Below are 22,101 nucleotides of genomic sequence, written 5' to 3'. Positions count from 1 at the left end.
TACGGAAAAGTCATTTTGGCAGACAATTACAGGGAGACGGTTACGTAGTAATTAATTAAATGGTTAGAGGAAGGTACTTTAAACTGGACTGTCCCCCTAAGGCGGACGGCCTAGTCTTCCGAACTGTAGTCGGGGACAAGTATAAATAATAGTTGACGCTTCTGCCACTCTGCAGCGGAGTGCACAAATCGCCCACTTCACCTGTTGCTTATCGTTTCGCCATTTATTTTATTTTATTTTATTTTTTTGCGAATTGGAAAAGTTTTCATGTTTTGGTACACTTATCTTTCGTTCATATTTTTGGTTAAAATATTATTAGTTTAACAAAACGCAGGCTATATTAGCGTAAACTTGACCCCCTTCGCTTGCTTAAATTAGAGTCTTTACTTCTTATGTTTTAAGTCTGGATGTATTAGTTTCTGTGCACATGCTCTCCTGGAGTTCTCTTGCAGATTCAAAGATAAGGTTGATTCAAGAAAGGGATTCCATCTAAAATGACTGAACCTATCGATGCAGTTCACAAAATGAACGCTGTTTGGAAGGATGCCAGTAAACAGTGTACTGTTCAAATGTGTGTGAAGTCCTAAGGGACGAAATTGTTGAGGTCATCGGTCCCTAGATTTACACACTACTTAAAGTAACAACACACACCCACTCCCAACCCCGAGGGAGGACTCGAATCTCCGGCGGGAGTGGCCGCGCAGTCCGTGACATGGCGCCTCTAACCGCACTGCCACTCAACGCGGCAACAGTTTACTCAGTTTACTGTTCCAGAAACAACAGGTGTGAGGTTTTCCATCATGAAGTATACTGCACCCAAGGCTGCAGCAAACACATAAGGAGGCAGACCTACAGTATTCGGAAAAATCTTGTAGAAGAGCTGGTTTACTATTGTCTCCCTATAAAGCTTATTTATTTGGGCCTGCTCGTAATGACTTGTGATTAACAGTCCTAAAATTAGAAGAGAGAAATAACATCGGATCCCTTTTCAAAAAGGAGTTTTTTGGGAAAATGTGGGTTTGTCTTTTTCTTAAACGTCCCAAGCCAATCAATCGGAAAGAAAGTGTACAGCAACATCATATAGCTGGGATCTCGTGTTCAGAAAGGAAAACACAAAGAAATTTTGAAATTTCTGGAAAATATTATATTATACATCTTTATCGAAATTATACTATGTTTTCTCTGAGTAAATATCTCCTTCTAATTTTGTTTAGTGTTATTTTGATTATTTTTTTACGTTTTGGTAACTACTTTACAAGGTGGATAAGTGCAATCTTTTGGAGACTATTTCTTTATATTGACTTTTAGTTACATTTTCTGAGAGTAAAACGTAAATTGTGCATTACATTTTAAAGTAAAAATTAAATGCTTTCAAGAGAAATTTTTATTACTTTTTTATTTTTTAAAACAAAAACAAAATAAGTGTCTGGTTTTGGGTACTTTCCTCTGATATTATTTATATTTCACTCAAGCGAGAGATTGAACTAGGTATGGGTTTTAAATGAAACGATATTGCAATGAAAAGACGAATACGGTGATCTAACATTTGTTGATGATGACGTGTCCTGTTTTGGATACTTTCTTTTAATGCTGTTCACTGATGTATCAATCGAGAAATTGAACTAAGTAATGATTTTTAAGTGGAACGATATTCAAATCTCGCGAAAAGACGAATACAGTAATCTAACAGTTGTCGATAATATCTTGAAAATTTTCCGATAAATACCGGAGAAATGTACTAAACGTGAGAGATACGGCTCTCGGCATGGACTACAGCTTTGTAAACAGTGCTAAACAGGGCTGTGCGCACTGCATGCAGCTAGAAGATACGCCGAGGTTACTGCTATAGGATGAGACGTATTCACCTACATTTTTCGTAAATGGAAATGTAGGTTAACATTTAGCGAACAAGAACGAGGTTAGATAACCTATTTAAAATGCTGCATATCATAACTCGAAGACTAGGAATGAACGTGCGGTTAAAGGCGCTGCAGTCTGGAACCGCGAGACCGCTACGGTCGCAGGTTCGAATCCTGCCTCGGGCATGGCTGTGTGTGATGTCCTTAGGTTAGTTAGGTTTAACTAGTTCTAAGTTCTAGGGGACTAATGACCTCAGCAGTTGAGTCCCATAGTGCTCAGAGCCATTTGAACCACTAGGAATGAAATGCACGAATTAAAACGGGTCTGGAATAGGGATCAAATGTTTTGCCATTACTGTTCAGTCTGTACACCAAAGCAGCAATGGTGGAAATAAAAGAAAGGTTCAAAGCGGGATTAAAATTTATGCTGAAAGGATATCAAGAACAGGATTCGCTGATGATATTGCTATCCTCAGTGAAAGTGAAGAAGAATTACAGGATGTATTGAGTGGAGTGAACATTCGAATGAGTACAACACATGGATTGAGAGTAAATCAATGAAAGAAAGAACTAATGAGGAGAGCGAGAAACTTAACATCTCAGATGGTAATCAGGACGTAGACGTCTATAAAGAAATCAGATAGGTTTGTGGGGCACTCAACATAGTGGTCTGCACTGAATATTGCTGCGCGGTATGGGATCATTTCCAGGTAGCATTGACGGAGGACACCGAAAAAGTGCAAATAAGGGCAGCTCGTTTCGTGTTATCACGCAATAGGGGTGAGAGTGTCACTGATACGATACGCGATTTCGGGTGGCAGTCACTGATATAAAGGCGGTTCTCTTTACGTCGAGATCTATTTACGAAATTTCAATCACCAACTTTCTCTTCCGAATGCGAAAATATTTTGTTCACAACCATCTACGTAGAGAGAAATGATCATCATAACAAAATAAGAGAAAACGGAGTTCGAACGGAAAGATTTAGGTGTTCCTTTTTCCAAGAGAGTCGAATAGTAGGGAAGTAGTATGAAAACAGTTCGATGAACCCTCTGCCAGGCACTTAAGTGTGAATTGCGGAGTAACGATATAGATGCAGATGCACATGTGGTCATCATCCTTGGCCAGCGGCGCTCGTGTGTGTCGACCGAGATTCTCTCGAGGAACAAGTGTGTTCGCCAGCGCACATTCACACAGCGCTGCGAATTTCGACGACGCCATTAAGAGGAAGCGCGGCTCTACGTCTCTTTAGATGCAGATGTGCAACTGAAGTTACACCGCTCAGTTCAGCGCATGGCATGTGGACAACTGTATCAACAGCTTATTCATTTCCCTCCAGTCCTGTTTTGTGCTGGCCCTACTGCGGCTGCACCCTGAAGCGAATGCAGTGTTTCCGACATTTACGTTTATGCCTCCTCTATGAAGGAGAGCGATACTACCTTTTACAATTTTCATTACGCACCATGGCTCCCATGCTCCGCATTCTTTGGAAATCAGCTGAGCCTCTTCCCCAATGTAAACACCAATTGAAGAAATTGCCTGTTGTTCCGAAGTTACTGCGCAGCTTCAACGTATGTTGGAAAAGCCGTTCACGGGCGGCTATATAAGACTGATACATTTTCCTGTTCCAATTTACGCAATACATTTTCTCGGCTCTCTGCATGGATCCAGAAATATTCAACAACTTCTGTTCCTCTGTCTTAGGTCGTACTGTAGTCGTTCGGCATGTAACATCGAAATTTCCCAATAAGATGAAGAAACACGTTCCGATGAGGTACAGGTGTTTCGGCGGATTTCGTAGGAAATGCCTCCTGCTCCAAACAGCTTAATGGGAAGCATATCTTCAACAAGAAAATTATGTTCCTCAATTTAAAAACAAATTGAACATCGCAACACCACACAAAGCATGCTGCAACTTTCATCAAGTGAATAAAACAGCTAAATAATGTGAAACAGTCAAGAATCTAAGAAAAAACTACAATGAAATGAACACCCTTAGCTGCTTACAGGCGTTGACATACGTCAACGGGGACAGATGAAAATGTGTACCCCGACCGGGACTCGAACCCGGGATCTCCTGCTTAAATGGCAGACGCTCTATCCACTTCTTTTTTTTTTTTTAATCTCATTTTGTTTGTTTTTGTTCGTTGTATCTGCTCGGGGCGGACGTCGAAAGACACCCGCTTTAGTTCGATGTTGATCCATTAACACAGTTTTTTTCTATAACAGAGGGTAGCCAATCCTCTGACCGAACACGCTGAGCAACCGTGCTTGCATCCATCTGAGCCACCGAGGACACAGAAGACAGCGCGACTGCAGGGATTTATCTCTGGCACGCCTCCAGCGAAACCCACATTCTCAACGTATTGTCCCGCACTACATTCGTAGTGCCCCTGCCTATTATACTCATTACTCGCGGCGCGTTGCCGATTCCCGTAAGAGTTCGGGCACTGTTTGTGCATTCGCACAGAAGAAGAAGATGGTCAAGTGGCCCGTGAGCCTTAACTACATATATACTAAGATGGTATCTGTTCTTTCGGACGGGTGGCGTGCCAGAGATAAATCCCCGCAGTCGCGCTATCCTCTGTGTCCTCGGTGGCTCAGATGGATAGAGCATCTGCCATGTGAGCAGGAGATCCCGGATTAGAGTCCCGGTCGGGGAACACATTTTCATCTGTCCCCGTTCCCCTCTGTGTCCTCGGTGGCTCAGATGGATAGAGCATCTGCCATGTAAGCAGGAGATCCCGCGTTCGGGTCCCGGTTGGGGCACACATTTTCATCTGTCCCCTTTGACGTATGTCAACGCCTGTAAGCAGCTAAGGGTGTTCATTTCATTGTAATTTCATTCTAACGAGCTGCATGGTCACCGATGGTATCTGTTCTTTCGCACAGAAGAAACAACACACGACTATTTTGATGCACATTCTGGGCTGAATGCTGTGAAAGAGGATACGGTGGAGTTTCTTCATCATCTTACAGCAGCTCAAGATTACACTATAACTGTAATAACCTCGTTGTCAGTGGGATATTAAACTCTAGTCTTCTCCCCTTTCAAGGGTGTTCAACCAAAAAATTCTCAAATGAGTACAATTTTTTCAACAGACACTAAAATTAGGATTTGAATGTTGATACTGCTATGAAAATTCCGCAGTCAGTCTTCTAAAATATGCAGCATATCAATACAAGTACCTGAGCTCTCACCACAATTACATAAAGGAAATATCAGAAATTATAGTATTATTTCGTCTCTGTTTTCTGTGTATTATCACTCCAATATCTTCGTCTCCTCAAACCGTCAATGTCATGCTGTCAAACTGCAACGTTAAAGTACTGTACCCCGAATTATTTACAGTTATTTTGAAGCTTTGCCTGTTAGAGGTCCGAACATGATGTGGTTGAGGAACTGATTAACCGTATGCTTCAGCTGGGCAGTATTAAGTGTTGGTAAAATCTCTGACGTCATTTCCAGTTGCGACCCACTAAATTTTAACGCAATTACAGCAGCATCTTCATCTACGTATCTATATATTATGAAGAATAACATCAATGTATTAAGTTTTTAGGAAATTTGTGGTAAGGTACAATGGTACCCAAGGCATACACACTACCTAATCTAACTTAAAGTAACTTACGCTAAGGACAGGACACACCCCCATGCCCGAGGAAGGACTCGTACCACCGACCGCGATGTAGGCCATATAAAGCTTTGTGTTAGACGTTAGGCGCTGGGCATATTTAACACCTCGTTGTGCTTACATATAATACAACTTTATTTTTGTAGATGTATGGCTTATATTCCAATAGGCATGCATTTTAATGTGTCACGATGACAATTTAGGTGTGACTATACTTAAATGTTGGACCGTCATTGTGCTAGTAAGCTATGAGAAGTCTCACAATAACTCGTCAGTAATTTTATTTATTTGTGTGTTATCGGATATGACACTGTCTGTGGAAACGTTACATGTGTCACTGCCACCGTCTCTGGTCGAGCGTTTATAGGAAGTTCCTTTCAATCTGCAGTTTATACAACCTTAGTCCTTCCTTCCCTAATGCGACAATTGAGCTGTGTGTGCGTGTATATATATATATATATATATATATATATATATATATATATATATATATATATATGTGTGTGTGTGTGTGTGTTTGTGTGTGAGGTGTAGTTGATTAAACGTTTTATTATTTTCACGAGCTGCTGTTTCTTAAAATGCAGACACACAAATTTATCTAGGAACTGAACACAATGTAAACATTACACATATTTTAGAATATTGTGACATCACAGAAGTTGATTTGAGCGTTACAGGTTTTTTTTATTTGTTATTACACTCAATTAACCCCTTCATAATCTATGTAAACGTCGCAGTTTTCGTTTTACTGACGAATTTTGCACACTGGTTTAGATTATTGTTACATCTTGCTTGTGGAAGGTAATACAGTCCATAAAGCTTTTACAGAGCCTTGACACCATAGTTCTGGTTACAAACTTCGGCGCAAATAGGCCTTTGCCATTTGCAATAATTATCATTCAGTAAGATCGATTACGTTTTTACTAATGAATAACACGGCGCAGTTTCTGCATTCCTCATAAAATGATGACTGAGAACAATATGAATGCGGACATATTTAATGTCAGAGTGTATTGTGAATTATATCAAGAGTAGGCCCCAGGTATAATTATTTACATTGACACTGTCAACTTGGTTCCATGCCTTCCTGCTTAGTGTTGTATTTGAGCTAACACGTGCTTTTTCTGTAATTACAGGCCTGGTCAAGTTAGTTTTACGAAATTGATTCCGTAGGTCTACATTCTAAATTGTTAGCTGTTATTAGAGATTAAAACTAGCACTGGAATACATACTTGATAACTTTGGGCACTAATTTGGCGAAAATCTGTAAATGTGGAAATTAACTTGCATTTTCTTTACTTTTTAGACATATATTTACAGACATTTTAGTATTCTGCAACATATTATCTGTGGGAAATAATCAATTTACGACTTCAGTGTTTTTTGACAGTGGAGCTACCTATTACTGACAGCAAGAACTAATCATGGTACAAAGAACGAAAGAACGAAGAATTCACATTTTCTACAGTGAAGCTATTTTTTGGTGACAATAGCAACCTCAAAGAAAGTCTTGATAAAGCATCGAACCATCATCGTTTTCTAAATTGCAGCCATCTACTGGTGACAGGAACATTCATTTTCTAGAGAGCAGGAACGTGCCGGTGACAGGAGGTACTGGGCCGTGAAACAGAACTTTATTTCTTTCACGTTTTCTGGGTTTGCGGGATAGTATTTAGGGTATAACTAATTTTCAATAAACACGAATTCCTAATTCGTTATTTCTATTTTAGAAGTATATGTTGATTTTGAATTATTTATAGAGATGTAGAGATATCTAGAGACAGCTTCAAATAAAGTATATCAATGTGACTGACGAGCCAATCCTTAAAGTAAGTAGTGCAAACATTGTTGATAAAATTTTCGATATTGCAAGCAATTCAGATACTTTATCAAATTTGGCTTCTGAGTGGAGGCATAGGGCGCTTCAATCTGACAGTCCACTTCTTAACTACATACGTTTGCTGTGCATTAGCGTCAACTGATATCTAATTGACTATAGTATTATTAAAGCTGTGAGGACGGGGCGTGAGTCATGCTTGGGTAGCTCGGTCGGTAGAGCACTTGCCCGCGAAAGGCAAAGGTCCCGAGTTCGAGTCTCGGTCCAGCACACAGTTTTAATCTGCCAGGAAGTTTCATATCAGCGCACACTCCGCTGTAGAGTGAAAATTTCATTATAGTATTATTGACTTCAGTGATTAGTCCCACTTCGAATCGAGCCCTGATGAGCAGCGAAGACATGTCTGGAGACATCACAGACAGCGGTTGGGTACCAACCTGGCTGTCACCTGCCATGTGGCTTGACACCCAGGAGTGATGGTCTGCAGTGGAATTTTTTGTCATAGCAGGAACCCTTTGGTTATCTGCCATGACTACCTTACAGCACAGCAGTACATCGACAATATTCCATGCCCCGCTTTGTTGCCCTGCATGGCAAGCTATTCTGGGCTTACGTTTCAGCAAGATAATGCTCGCTCGCACGGCAGGAGTTTCTGCTGCGTGTCTTCGTGCTTACTGAACCCTTCGTTGGCCTGCAAGGTCTCTGGATCTCTCCCCAATTGTGAATGTTTGGAGCATTATGGTCAGGGCCCTCCAGCCAGCTCAGGATTTAGAAGATTTAATGTATCAGTTGGTTGGAATTTGGCACGATAACCTTCAGGATGACTCTAAGAAACCTTTCAATCAATGGTAAACTGAATAGCTGCATGCATCAGGACCGGAGGTGAACCAATGTAATATTGACTTGCTCAGTTGGTGATGCTCTTTCACCCTGAATCATTCTTTCAATTTTTCTGAAATTTTGAACATTTGTTTGTCTGCACATGTACCGATTTCTATCCCATATGGATAATTCCTTCAAGTTGCGTTAAAGTCTTTTTTTTCACAGATATTCAGTTTAAAGCATCTGCTGAAATATGAGTCTCAATAGTTTGAGTTTTAATATTTGCCACTAGCACTTAGCACTACGACTGTGTCATTGTGCTTTGATAATATGTGTGTATCTGAGTTGGTTATTTGCTGTTTTAATATAATATGCATCAGAGGCTAGAGCCATACTTTTTGATACCCGTTATGAAATTAAGTTTTTGGAAATTTGTGGTAAGTTCCTACGGGACCAAACTGCTGAGATCATCGGTCCTCAGACTTGTTGTTCTTGTTGTTGTGGTCTTCAGTCCTGAGACTGGTTTGATGCAGCTCTCCATGCTACTCTATCCTGTGCAAGCTTCTTCATCTCCCAGTACCTACTGCAACCTACATCCTCCTGAATCTGTTTAGTGAATTCATCTCTCGGTCTCCCTCTACGATTTTTGCCCTCCACGCTGCCCTCCAATACTAAATTGGTGATCCCTTGATGCCTCAGAACATGTCCTACCAACCGATCCCTTCTTCTAGTCAAGTTGTGCCACAAACTTCTCTTCTCCCCAATCCTATTCAATACCTCTTCATTAGTTACGTGATCTACCCACCTTATCTTCAGCATTATTCTGTAGCACCACATTTCGAAAGCTTCTATTCTCTTCTTGTCCAAACTAGTTATCGTCCATGTTTCACTTCCATACATGGCTACATTCCATACAAATACTTTCAGAAACGACTTCCTGACACTTAAATCTATACTCGATGTTAACAAATTTCTCGTCTTCAGAAACGATTTCCTTGCCATTGCCAGTCTACATTTTATATTCTCTCTACTTCGACCATCATCAGTTATTTTACTCCCTAAATAGCAAAACTCCTTTACTACTTTAAGTGTCTCATTTCCTAATCTAATTCCCTCAGCATCACCCGATTTAATTTGACTACATTCCATTATCCTCGTTTTGCTTTTGTTGATGTCCTTTCAAGACACTGTCCATTCCGTTCAACTGCTCTTCCAAGTCCTTTGCTGTCTCTGACAGAATTACAATGTCATCGGCGAACCTCAAAGTTCTTACTTCTTCTCCATGAATTTTAATACCTACTCCGAATTTTTCTTTTGTTTCCTTTACTGCTTGCTCAATATACAGATTGAATAACATCGGGGAGAGGCTATAACCCTGTCTCACTCCTTTCCCAACCACTGCTTCCCTTTCATGCCCCTCGACTCTTATAACTGCCATCTGATTTCTGTACAAATTGTAAATAGCCTTTCGCTCCCTGTATTTTATACCTGCCACCTTCAGAATTTGAAAGAGAGTATTCAAGATAACACTGTCAAAAGCTTTCCCTAAGTCTACAAATGCAAGAAACGTAGGTTTGCCTTTTCTTAATCTTTCTTCTAAGATAAGTCGTAAGGTTAGTATTGCCTCACGTGTTCCAACATGTCTACGGAATCCAAACTGATCTTCCCCGAGGTCCGCTTCTACCAGTTTTTCCATTCGTCTGTAAAGAATTCGCGTTAGTATTTTGCAGCTGTGACTTATTAAACTGATAGTTCGGTAATTTTCACATCTGTCAACACCTGCTTTCTTTAGGATTGGAATTATTATATTCTTCTTGAAGTCTGAGGGTATTTCGCCTGTCTCATACATCTTGCTCACCAGATGGTGGAGTTCTGTCATGACTGGCTCTCCCAAGGCCATCAGTAGTTCTAATGGAATGTTGTCTACTCCCGGGGCCTTGTTTCGACTCTGGTCTTTCAGTGCTCTGTCAAACTCTTCACGCAGTATCTTATCTCCCATTTCGTCTTCATCTACATCCTCTTCCATTTCCATAATATTGTCCTAAAGTACATCGCCCTTGTATAAACCCTCTATATATCCTTCCAACTTTCTGCCTTCCCTTCTTTGCTTAGAACTGGGTTGCCATCTGAGCTCTTGATATTCATACAAGTGGTTCTCTTCTCTCCAAAGGTCTCTTTAATTTTCCTGTAGGCAGTATCTATCTTACCCCTAGTGAGACAAGCCTCTACATCCTTACATTTGTCCTCTAGCCATCCCTGCTTAGCCATTTTGCACTTCCTGTCGATCTTATTTTTGAGACGTTTGTATTCCTTTTTGCCTGCTTCATTTACTGCATTTTTACATTTTCTCCTTTCATCAATTAAATTCAATATTTCTTCTGTTACGAAAGGATTTCTATTAGCCCTCGCCTTTTTACCTACGTGATCGTCTGCTGCCTTCACTACTTCATCTCTCAGAGCTACCCATTCTTCTTCTACTGTATTTCTTTCCCCCATTCCTGTCAATTGTTCCCTTATGCTCTTCCTGAAACTCTGTACAACCTCTGGTTCTTTCAGTTTATCCAGGTCCCATCTCCTTAGATTCCCACCTTTTTGCAGTTTCTTCAGTTTCAATCTGCAGTTCATAACCAATAGATTGTGGTCAGAATCCACATCTGCCCCTGGAAATGTCTTACAATTTAAAACCTGGTTCCTAAATCTCAGTCTTACCATTAGATAATCTATCTGATTCATTTTAGTATCTCCAGGATTCTTCCAGGTATACAACCTTCTTTTATGATTCTTGAACCAAGTGTTAGCTATGATTAAGTTATGCTCTGTGCAAAATTCTACAACGCGGCTTCCTCTTTCATTTCTTCCCCCCAACCCATATTCACCTACTATGTTTCCTTCTCTCCCTTTTCCTACACCCGAATTCCAGTCACCCATGACTATTAAATTTTCGTCTCCCTTCACTACCTGAATAATTTCTTTTATCTCGTCATACATTTCATCTATTTCTTCATCATCTGCAGAGTTAGTTGGCATATAAACTTGTACTATTGTAGTAGGCATGGGCTTTGTGTCTATCTTGGCCACAATAATGCGTTCACTATGCTGTTTGTAGTAGCTAACCCGCACTCCTATTTTTTTATTCATTATTAAACCTACTCCTGCATTAGCCCTATTTGATTTTGTATTTATAACCCTGTAATCACCTGACCAAAAGTCTTGTTCCTCCTGCCACCGAACTTCACTAATTCCCACTATATCTAACTTTAACTTATCCATTTCCCTTTTTAAATTTTCTAACCTACCTGCCCGATTAAGGGATCTGACATTCCACGCTCCGATCCGTAGAACGCCAGTTTTCTTTCTCCTGATAACGACGTCCTCTTGAGTAGTCCCCGCCCGGAGATCCGAATGGGGGACTATTTTACCTCCGGAATATTTTACCCAAGAGGACGCCATCATCATTTAATCATACAGTAAAGCTGCATGTCCTCGGGAAAAATTACGGCTGTAGTTTCCCCTTGCTTTCAGCCGTTCGCAGTACCAGCACAGCAAGGCCGTTTTGGTTAATGTTACAAGGCCAGATCAGTCAATCATCCAGACTGTTGCCCCTGCCCTCAGACTTAGACACTACTAAATCTAACTTAAACTAAGTTATGCTAAGGAAAACGCACATACCCATTCCCGTGGGAGGAGTCGAACCTCCAACGGGGGGAGGGTGGGGGGAGCCGCTTGAACCGTGGCAGGTCGCCTCAGAATGCGCTTCTACCCCGCGCCGCTGAAATTATGTATTTAGTGTCTTATAGGCAACTGTAATAAATATACCTCTATATCTAACTGCTATGATGAGCGCTAATTCACTCTGGTGACGATGTGTACAGATTTGATTTATCTTATTAAATGATGAAGTTAAATTTGCAAATTCAAGTCGTTGAAGAATGAAATAAATACGAAGTGCAGTGAAGCTAAGGCGTAATGGCTGCATGAAGAATGCGAAGAAATCGAAATAGAAATGATTGTCGGAAGAACAGTCTCAGCATACAGGAAAGTCAAAAAAACCTTCGGTAATATTAAAAGAGATAGTGGTAACATTAAGATTGCAACGAGAATACCACTGTTAAATACAAAGGAGAGAGCGGATGGGTGGAAAGAATACATTACAAGCCGTTATGAGGAGGAAGATTTACGGATGTGGTAGAAGAAGAAACAGAAGCCGATTTACAAGAGATAGGTGATCGTGTATTAGAATCAGACTTCAAGATCAAATGAGGCAGAAAGGATAGACAACATTCCATCAGAATTTCTGAAATCATTTGGAGAGGTGGCAACAAAACGACTGCTCACGTTGGTGTGTAGAATGTATGAGTCTGGTGACATACCATCTGACTTTCGGAAAAATGTCATCAACAAATTTCCGAAGACTGCAAGAGTTAACATGTGTGAGAACTATCGCACAGTCAGCTTAACAGCTCATACATCCAAGTTACTGACAAGAATATTACACAAAAGAATGAAACAGAAAATTGAGGATGAACTAGATTGCGATTAGTTTGGTATTAGGAAAAGTAAAGCCACGAGTGAGGCAATTCTGACGTTGCGGTTATAATGGACACAAGACTAAAGAAAAATCAAGACACGTCTATAGGACTTGACGACCAATAAAAAACGTTCAGCAGTGTAAAATGGTGAAAGATGTTCCAAATTATGAGAAAAATATGGTGGAGAGACGAGTAATATGCAACATGTGGAAGAGCCAAGAGGAAATAATAAGAGTGGTGACGAAGATCGAAGTGCTAGGGTTACAAAGGGTGTAAGACAGGGATTCAGTCTTTCGCCCCTACTGTTCAATCTGTACATCGAAGAAGCAGTGATGGAAATAAGAGAAATATTAATGAGTGGAATTAAAATTCAAGTTGGAAAGATATCAATGATACGATTCTCTGACGAAAATGAAGAAGAATTACATGATCTGCTGAGCGGTATGGACAGTGAAATGGATACAGAATACTGACTGAGGGTAAATCGAAGAAAGACTAAAGTAATGAGAAGTAGCAGAATGAGAACAGTGAGAAACTTAACATCACGATTGATGCTCACGAAGTAGATGAAGTTAAGGAATTCTGCTTCCTAGGCAGTAAAATAACCAATGACGGATGAAACAAGGAGCACGTCAAAAGCAGACTAGCAATGTCGAGAAGAGCATTCCTGGCCAAGAGAAGTCTACTAGTATCTAACAGAGGCCTTAATTAGAGGAAAAAATTTCTTAGAATGTACGTCTGGAGTACAGCGTTGCATGGTAGTGAAACATGGACTGTGGGAAAACCGAAACAAGAGAGAATCGAAGGATCTGAGATGTGGTGCTACAGACGAATATTTAAAATAAGGTGAACTGAGAATGTAAGGGACGAGGAGGTTCTGCGCAGAATCGGAGAGAAAAGGAATATGTACAAAACATTGATAAGGAGAAGGGGCAGGATGATAGGACGTCTGTTAAGAAATGAGGGTACTAGAGGAAGCTGTACATCACAAAAACTGTAGAGGAAGACAGAGATTACAATACATCCAGCAAATATGTGAGGACGTAGGTTGCAAGTGTTACTCTGAGATGAAAAGATTGGCACAGGAGAGGAATTCTTGGCGGGTCGCATCAAACCAGTCAGAAGACTGATGACCCTTCCCCAAAAAAAAATTGTACCATTGCCATTGTTGACTAAAAGGTTTGCATTGTTCCAAAGCATCGCAGACGCGCTGGCTGTAATGCTAATGGTTGCTAGTGAGATGTGTAAGCTGTGTTCTATTGAATGATGCCTTCCCCTGTTTGCGAACTTAGGGGTAGTGGCGTCTGCTGAGGTTTCAGATTACCTTTATTGTGAATGTCACAGTAAACTAGAGTTACGGTCGTCTACTAGTTTTGATAGGGTCCGAAGGTTTGAAAGTGTAGCAGCCACCGCGGTCTAAATTGAGCAGTAATGGCTTCTAGATTGCGTCACTACCTCAGTGCTGTCAGCATATAAGGCCTCATCTCTGTGGGTAGTTTATTCAGCCCCTTGCTTTGAGTGTCAAGATGAAGTGCTGTATGATGATTGTACACATGAAGGTTCTCACAGTCGATGCAGTCTTAGTATTCAGTAATTTTTCTGTTGTGTATGCAATTGTGAATTGAGACGGTACTGGTTCACTCATGTGTACAGATGTAGATAACACCATCGACTAAAATGTTGGCTTTAAAGATGATGCGTTGTGGCTGAACCACGCCACCTCTACGTGTTTATTTTTCTGTAAGTGCTGTATGTATATTTAATATCAGGGGTGGTAATGCTTATATATTTATCTGCACAGTTGTTTCTAAGTGTGGACTAGTTTTCTTCCGATTTCAGTGATATTCCATCACCGCAGTGCAAGTACAAAATGACGTATTTTGTGAAAACTATTGTGCATTTGTAAGTGCAGCATATACATGTGATATGCTATTGCTCCTTTACACACATTTTAGTTGAATACTGTTCTGCTCTAATGATTTCATAAGCTGATGCATATTCATATTATTGTGGTCGCATGTACTTACACGTGTACTCGAGTCCGCCATCTTGAATCATCATCTTGGATTGTGAGTTCATCAGGCTGTGCTTATAGCTCCAGATACATCATTTATTTTTTTAATTTCCCACAGTTTCACTCTTACAAAGCTAGGCTATTTAGAATTTCCCATCATTGTTATTAATTTCATATTATTTCAAACGTAGGGAACATGGGCAAGTTCTGCTTTCTTGGATTTCACCATATTCGTTTCGTGGACCGTGCTCTAACATATCCAGCACAAATTTTCAGATCAAAATCTCACTGAAGAATGTGCAGACCTATGGTACCCAGTATCTGATAGGCAACGTATTAAGTATGTCTGCAAGACACTACTGAAGATGTATATTTTCATGCCAGCAACCAGCCATCAGTTTTAATTATGTGACGAAGAATTCGTGGCAGTACGTCAACAACTTCCAGAGGATTAGTTGCAGAGGATATTTGTTTCCATACCACAACGAATACAAGGGTGTATTCGTGTCATTGGGGATCATACTTTATACTGAAGCTGATAGTGGACATCAGTACTGCATTAAATGAAAGTGAAATAATTTAATACCCGTTGAGTGATGAACATATCCACAAAGTTTATTAAATATCGGACAGAATGAGATTTTCACTCTGCAGCGGAGTGTGCGCTGATATGAAACTTCCTGGCAGATTAAAACTGTGTGCCCGACCGAGACTCGACTCGGGATCTTTGCCTTTCGCGGGCAAGTGCTCTACCAACTGAGCTACCGAAGCACGACTCACGCCCGGTACTCACAGCTTTACTTCTACCAGTACCTCGTCTCCTACCTTCCAAACTTTACAGAAGCTCTCCTGCGAACCTTCGCAGGAGAGCTTCTGTGAAGTTTGGAAGGTAGGAGACGAGGTACTGGTAGAAGTAAAGCATTGAGTACCGGGCGTGAGTCGTGCTTCGGTAGCTCAGTTGGTAGAGCACTTGCCCGCGAAAGGCAAAGGTCCCGAGTTCGAGTCTCGGTCGGGCACACAGTTTTAATCTGCTAGGAAGTTTCAAATATCGGACAGCTAACTCACGATGTAACATTTTCCATTTCTGTCAATGTTGTCCGTTTATCACCCTTTACACAAAGGAACAGTGCACCAAGTGAAATTATCTCTTACACGATATATAAAATTTCAGAATTAGTTCATTGTTATTGCAGTAAAGATACTGATTGTGTCTTGCCGCAGGTTTACGCCAAATACGACGAAAATGTCTGTATTTTTTGTAAGATTTCGAGACAAAATTTCGTTATGGAAACTATTAAAAGCATTTCATAATGAAGTTTGTGCTTATTTTCGAGATTCTCTAAAACTTAGCCAATATTAGGGTTTTTACGTTCTTCTCATTTTGAGATGTTGATGTTAGTGTCGTATTTATAAACTTTTTATCGACATAGCTAACCTTCTGATACTATTAGATATGGTTTTCGTTGAAGAGAGACTTCCTAGCCAGCATCAACCTATTTCTAATGTACTTCTTGTTTGTGCTTTCTTATGCACTCTTATTTCCTAGTGAGATAATTGTTTTTTCCTTTTCGTACACAACTTTGTATTGCCTAGGACGGATATTAAGTAAGTTACTCTGTCACCCTCCTATAAAATCATAACTTTTAAACAAATCAAAATTTTTCCGAAAAATAAGCGCAATATATATATATATATATATATATATATATATATATATATATATATATATATATATATATTTAAAAAAGCAGATAAAAATTCTCTTTAGACTTTGTTAAGAGGCAGCCGTCATTCCTTCCGGCATAGCTATGAAAGGATAGACCAGTTGTGGCTAAGACTTAACGAAATAGTATCGACTGGAATGGAGAGATTTATACGAAATAAATTAATATTAGACAGACCTGACTCCTCATCGTACAAAAAACAGATCAGAACACTGTTGCAGAAGCAACGAAGAGCGCATCTCAAAATGAGAAGAACGTAAAAACCCTAATATTGGCTAAGTTTTAGAGAATCTCGAAAATAAGCACAAACTTCATTGTGAAATGCTTTTAATAGTTTCCATAACGAAATTTTGTCTCGAAATCTTACAAAAAATACAGACATTTTCGTCGTATTTGGCGTAAACCTGCGGCAAGACACAATCAGTATCTTTACTGCAAGATAGTGATTGTGATGTTATCGATGACAGTGCCACTAAAGCAGAGTTACTCAACATAGTTTTCTGAAATTTCTTCACAAAGAACTCGTATCAAGAACTGCTGCCAAGAGGATTAGCTTAAAAGTAGATATCCTCGGCACAGAGCAGTTTAAATCATTTAATAAACGCAAGTCGTCCGATCTAGATTGTGTATCAACTAAATTCCTTCTAGAATATGCTTAGAAAATAATTCCGTGCTTAAAAATCATCTACAACCGTTCGCTTGACGAAACATCTGTACCCAGAGACTGGAAAGTTGCGCAGGTCACACCATTACTCAAGAAAGCAAATGGCCAAGAAAAGAAATAGGAGTAATCTCATGAATTGTAGACCCATATCGCTGAGATCGATTTGCACTAGGATTTTTTAACATATGCTGTGATCGAACATTACAAATTATCTCGAGGAAAATGATCTGTTGACACGTAGCCAGCACAGAGAGCGAAAATATCGTTCTTGTGAAACACAAGTAGCTCTTTATTGCCGCGAAGTAATGAGTGCTGTCGACAGGGGATCTGAAATAGATTCCGTATTTTTAGATTTCTAGAAGGCTTTTGACACCGTTCCTCACAAGCGTCTTCGAATCAAACTGCGTGCCTATGGAGCATCGTGTCAGTTGTGCTACTGGATTCTTGAGTTCCTGTTCGTAGTAATTGACGGCATGTCGTCGAGTGAAATGCTGTGCCGTACGTCCCTCTGCTGTTCTTAATCTATATAAACGATTCAGGAGCCAGTCTGAGCATCATTCGTAGACTTTCTGCAGAAGATGCAGTCATTTAACGTCTAGCAAAAGCATCAGAAGATAAGTTGGAAAATGATTTAGATAAATTATCTGTATGGTGCGAAAAGTGGCAGATTGACCCTAAATAATGAAAAGTGCAACGTCATCCACATGAGTGCTGAAAATAATCCCTTAAACTTAGGTTACATGATAAATCATACAAATGTTAGCTCAACTAAATACCCAGAAATTGCAATTACGAACGACTTGTACTGAATCGACCACATAGCTAATGTAGTGGGGAGGGCCTGCCAAAGTCTGCGTTTTATCGGTGGGATGTTTAGAAAATGCAACAGATCTACTAAGGAAATTGCCTGCACAACGCTTGACTGTACTCAGCAAGAGTACTGTTGTGAAGTATGGGATCCTTACCAGACTGGATTGACGGAGGGCATCGGAAAAGTTCAAAGCAGAGCATCTCACTTTGTATTATCGCGGAATAGAGGAGAAGAATGTTACGGATATGATACGCAAATTTGGGTGGCAGTCATTGAGAAAAAAAAAGCGTGTTTCGTTGCGGAGCGATCTTTTCACGAAATTTCGTTCTCCTACTTTCTCCTCCAAATGTGGGAATATTTTGTCGACATGAACACACAAGCGGAGAAATGAGAACCAAAATAAGGGAAATCAGATCTCGCGCGGAAAGATTCAAGTGTTCGTATTTTTCGCGTGCTGTTGCAGTGTGGAACGGTAGAGAAATAGCGTGAAAGTGGTTCGATAAACCAAGTGCCAGGCACTTAAGAGTGAATTGCAGAATAGCCACGTAGATGTAAAAGTAGTGTTGTCCTTTGTTGTCCATAAACCGTTTTATGTCCAGCCTACATGGAAAAAAGATGTGGAGTGACAAATGTTCCAAGTTTGCTGTCTAATTCATTGAGATATTGTTGTGAGAGACAAATATATTTAACTGTTACTTAAGTAATGTTATTAGTAAGGAAAACCGCTGTATCCTCATTCTATTTCCTTGTTGCAAGCGATAGTGGATATACGTTGAGGGAAGTCAAATGAAATCAGTAACATAGAACTAAGCCCTAGAATAATTTTCTCTCTCTCTCTGTGTTGTGTAATATCGCAGGAATTACTTGGTAATCAATGGCCGCCACTTAAATGCCATACATGTTCTTTTTTTCATGTCCTACAAGTAAGAGCTGGTCACGTTTTTGGTACAGGATTTGATCTCAGACTTCACAAAGAAAAAATTTCACCGACAACAAAAAAGGGTGGGTAGGAGAAGAAGTATGATAAAGTGGAATGTGAGTTCTGTTCTTGAATAAAGATTATATTCGATTTTTGACATTAATCCTGTCGTTCTGTTCTGGTCTATATGAACCGAACGGTTATAAATTTCGTTTTATTTTTATTTAAATATTAAAATAACTTTATAAAATTTGGTGACTTTGACCGAAAATGCAAGGGCAATATGTGGTTAAAGAGTTTTTAAATATTTTAAGTCATCTGGTCATAAACCTTGATGATGATGTTGTTGTTGTTGATGATGATGAGGATGATGATGATGATGTCCCATACTCAGAGGAGCGTAGGGGACAATACGGGAAACCCGCACCACCGTACACTGGAGGTAGTCTGCCATTGCCTTCCTCCGACCGTAATGGGGATGAATGACAATGATGAAGTCGGCACAACAACACCCAGTCATCTCGAGGCAGGAAAGATCCTTGACCCCGCCGGAAATAGAACCCGGGACCCCGTGCGCGAGGAGCGAGAACGCTACCGCAAGTGTTATAGATTCGAGTCAATGTGATCCGTCGCTAATATGATTGCTCTAACCACGAATACTTTCTGATTGTCTCCTACTTTATGGTAGTAAAGACTTTCATTGCTCATACTTACCCTCAACATTCAACAAGTCAACAAAGGTGCTGCGCTTACGACAGTTTAGTTGTCATTACGGTTGGCTAGTCCGCAGACAAGCAGTAGAATCACTCTCCGTGTGCGGGCGGGAATTATCTTTCTGAAATGTAAGCCCAGGGTGGGAGGCCATGAACAGGAAGGAAACGGAACGTAGAACATCGTCGACATACCTCTGCGTTGTAAGAGCGCCGCGCACGACAACGGAAGGAGCCCTGCTGTGAGAAAAAAAAAAAAAAAAAATGGCAACCAAGATCATCACTTCTGGTTGGCGGTTGACAGTTGGTTGATATCCCACAGCAGTTTGGGGTGTCTCTAGACACGTCTTCGCTGGTTACCAGGGCTCATTTCGAAGAAGGACTCATCTCGACGACGAATTCCACTCCAGTCAACGAGATTCCAGGCGAAAGACGTGTCTGGTGACGCCGCTGTCAGCTGTGAGATACCAACCTGACTGCCACTCGCCTTACGGCCCGACAAATAGGGGTGACTGTCTGGGGTGCCATTTCTGCCATTTCCCTTTCACAGCGGGACCTCGTTGGTTGTCATCTGCGGCACATTCACGACACAACCATACGTCGACGATATTCTGTGGCCAGTTCTGTTGCTCTTCTTGGAAAGCAATACTGGGCTTCCTTTTCAGCAATGCAGGGTGAAAAGTATTTAAACAGACAAACCCTGGGAGATTGTAGGGGACATCAAAACAAATATTTTCCCCTAATGTCATTTTTTCCTATGAGGAGTATTTAAACCGGTAGAGGAAGATTTCTCTGGCGGAAAATTAATGAAACCAACAAATACTTTTCCATTTTTTTATGATCAAGAGACAACACATTAACACAACCCAATTTCAATTACAGTAGATTTTCAAAAATGCCTCCACTGACACGTAAACAAAGGTTACACCGTCGGATCATGTTTTGTCTGACACAGGCAAAAACCCCAGGAGTACCATGAATTGTTCCTCCTGCTGCTTCTATCCGCGCAACCAGATCTTCTTCTGATGCAACAGGAGTTGCGTAAACAAGGTTGCGCATCTCTCCCCACACAAAAAAGTCCAGAGGGGACATATCTGGGGATCGAGCAGGCCATGGTGCAGGACCATCTCTGCCAATACACGTTTCTGGGAACCGTCGGTCCAGGAATCGACGCACACGACGACTGAAATGTGCCGGCACCCCGTCATGTAGGAACCACATGTGTTGTCTTGTAGGGAGCGGGACGTCTTCCAGCAATTCTGGCAATGCTCTGGCGAGAAAATTGTAATAGTGCCTGCCGTTTAACGGCCTAGGTAGCAGATACAGCCCAATTAAACAGTCCCCAACAACTCCGACCCACACATTAAGGAAGAACCGCAGTTGATGAGCGCTAGTGACTGTGGCATGTGGGTTATCCTCACTCCAAACATGCGAATTGTGCATGTTGAAGACTCCATCACGCCCGAAGGTTGATTTATCGGTAAAAAACACACAGGATGGAAATTTAGGACGCATTTCACACTGTTCCAGGTACCACTGTGAAAATTGTGCTCTGGGTGGATAATCAATTGGTTCAAGGTTGTGGACACGCTGTAAATGAAATGGACATTACAATTGCTCTCGAAGGACTGTTCTTACATTCGTCTGATTCGTCCCCATGTTACGTGCAATTGCAAGAATGCTGATTGAAGGATCCTGCTCCATATGCTGCAAGACAGCTTCCACAAATTGCAGCGCTCTTACCGTGCGACGGCGTCCCTGCCTAGGTAATCTGCTAAATGACGCGATCTCAAGCAGATGTTGGTACATAACAGCAAAGGTAGTATGATGCGGGATACGGCGATTAGGATATTGTTGTTGATAAACCCGCTGTGCAGCTCGTCCGTTGCGGTGCGTTACGTAGTACGCACCAACCATATCAGTGTACTCACTCCAAGTGTATCGCTCCACTAGTAAACAGAGTCAATGCACTACTACACTGATGGACAGCAGTCGCCTACAACTGAAGAGCATAATACGTTCTCTAACAACTAAAGATCGTAATACGGCGTCTAACAACTGAAGACCGTAATAAGGCCTCCACTGGTTTAAATAATCCCAATAGGAAAAAATGACAATAGGGAAAAATATTTGTTTTGATGTCCCCTACAAACTCCATGAGTTTGTCGGTTGAAATACTTTTCACCCTGTATAATGCCAGCCCACACACGGCGAGAGTTACTTCTACTTGCTTAGGGGGCAGCAGTGGAGCAGCGCGTTCGTCACTTGCTTAAACTGTCAAGCTCCGTCTCTCGAAAAAATCATCCATTTTTTTCTGAGATTGTGATCATTTGTTTTTCCGAACATATACATTACACCTACCAATATCTGTCCCATTGGAATAATACCTTCGTAAAGTTTCGCTCTTTTTAAATTTTATTGAATTTCATTATTTATTCTTAGAATGTACGTTATATTTTCCAATGATTATACAGGTTATTGGGTGCAGTAGTTACGTTGAGACGAAAGGATTAACGCAAGATAAGGAGTTCCATAGACGCAACAAAACGGCATCTGTAAAATATTGGAAATTTTCAC

The 22,101-nt window shown here is 40.7% G+C and overlaps 1 protein-coding gene across 1 annotated transcript in view; it reads right to left on the bottom strand.

Moving 5' to 3' along the window:
- LOC126461835 (prolactin-releasing peptide receptor-like) overlaps positions 1-22,101 on the bottom strand; it is a 580,944-nt gene that overhangs the window by 251,979 nt on the left and 306,864 nt on the right. The gene's annotated exons all lie outside the window — the stretch shown is intronic.

Source organism: Schistocerca serialis, chromosome 1 (genome assembly GCF_023864345.2).
Source record: "Schistocerca serialis cubense isolate TAMUIC-IGC-003099 chromosome 1, iqSchSeri2.2, whole genome shotgun sequence".
Taxonomy (NCBI): domain Eukaryota; kingdom Metazoa; phylum Arthropoda; class Insecta; order Orthoptera; family Acrididae; genus Schistocerca; species Schistocerca serialis.
Note: the sequence above shows the minus strand (reverse complement) of the source record. Positions and strands in the feature narration are given on the sequence as shown.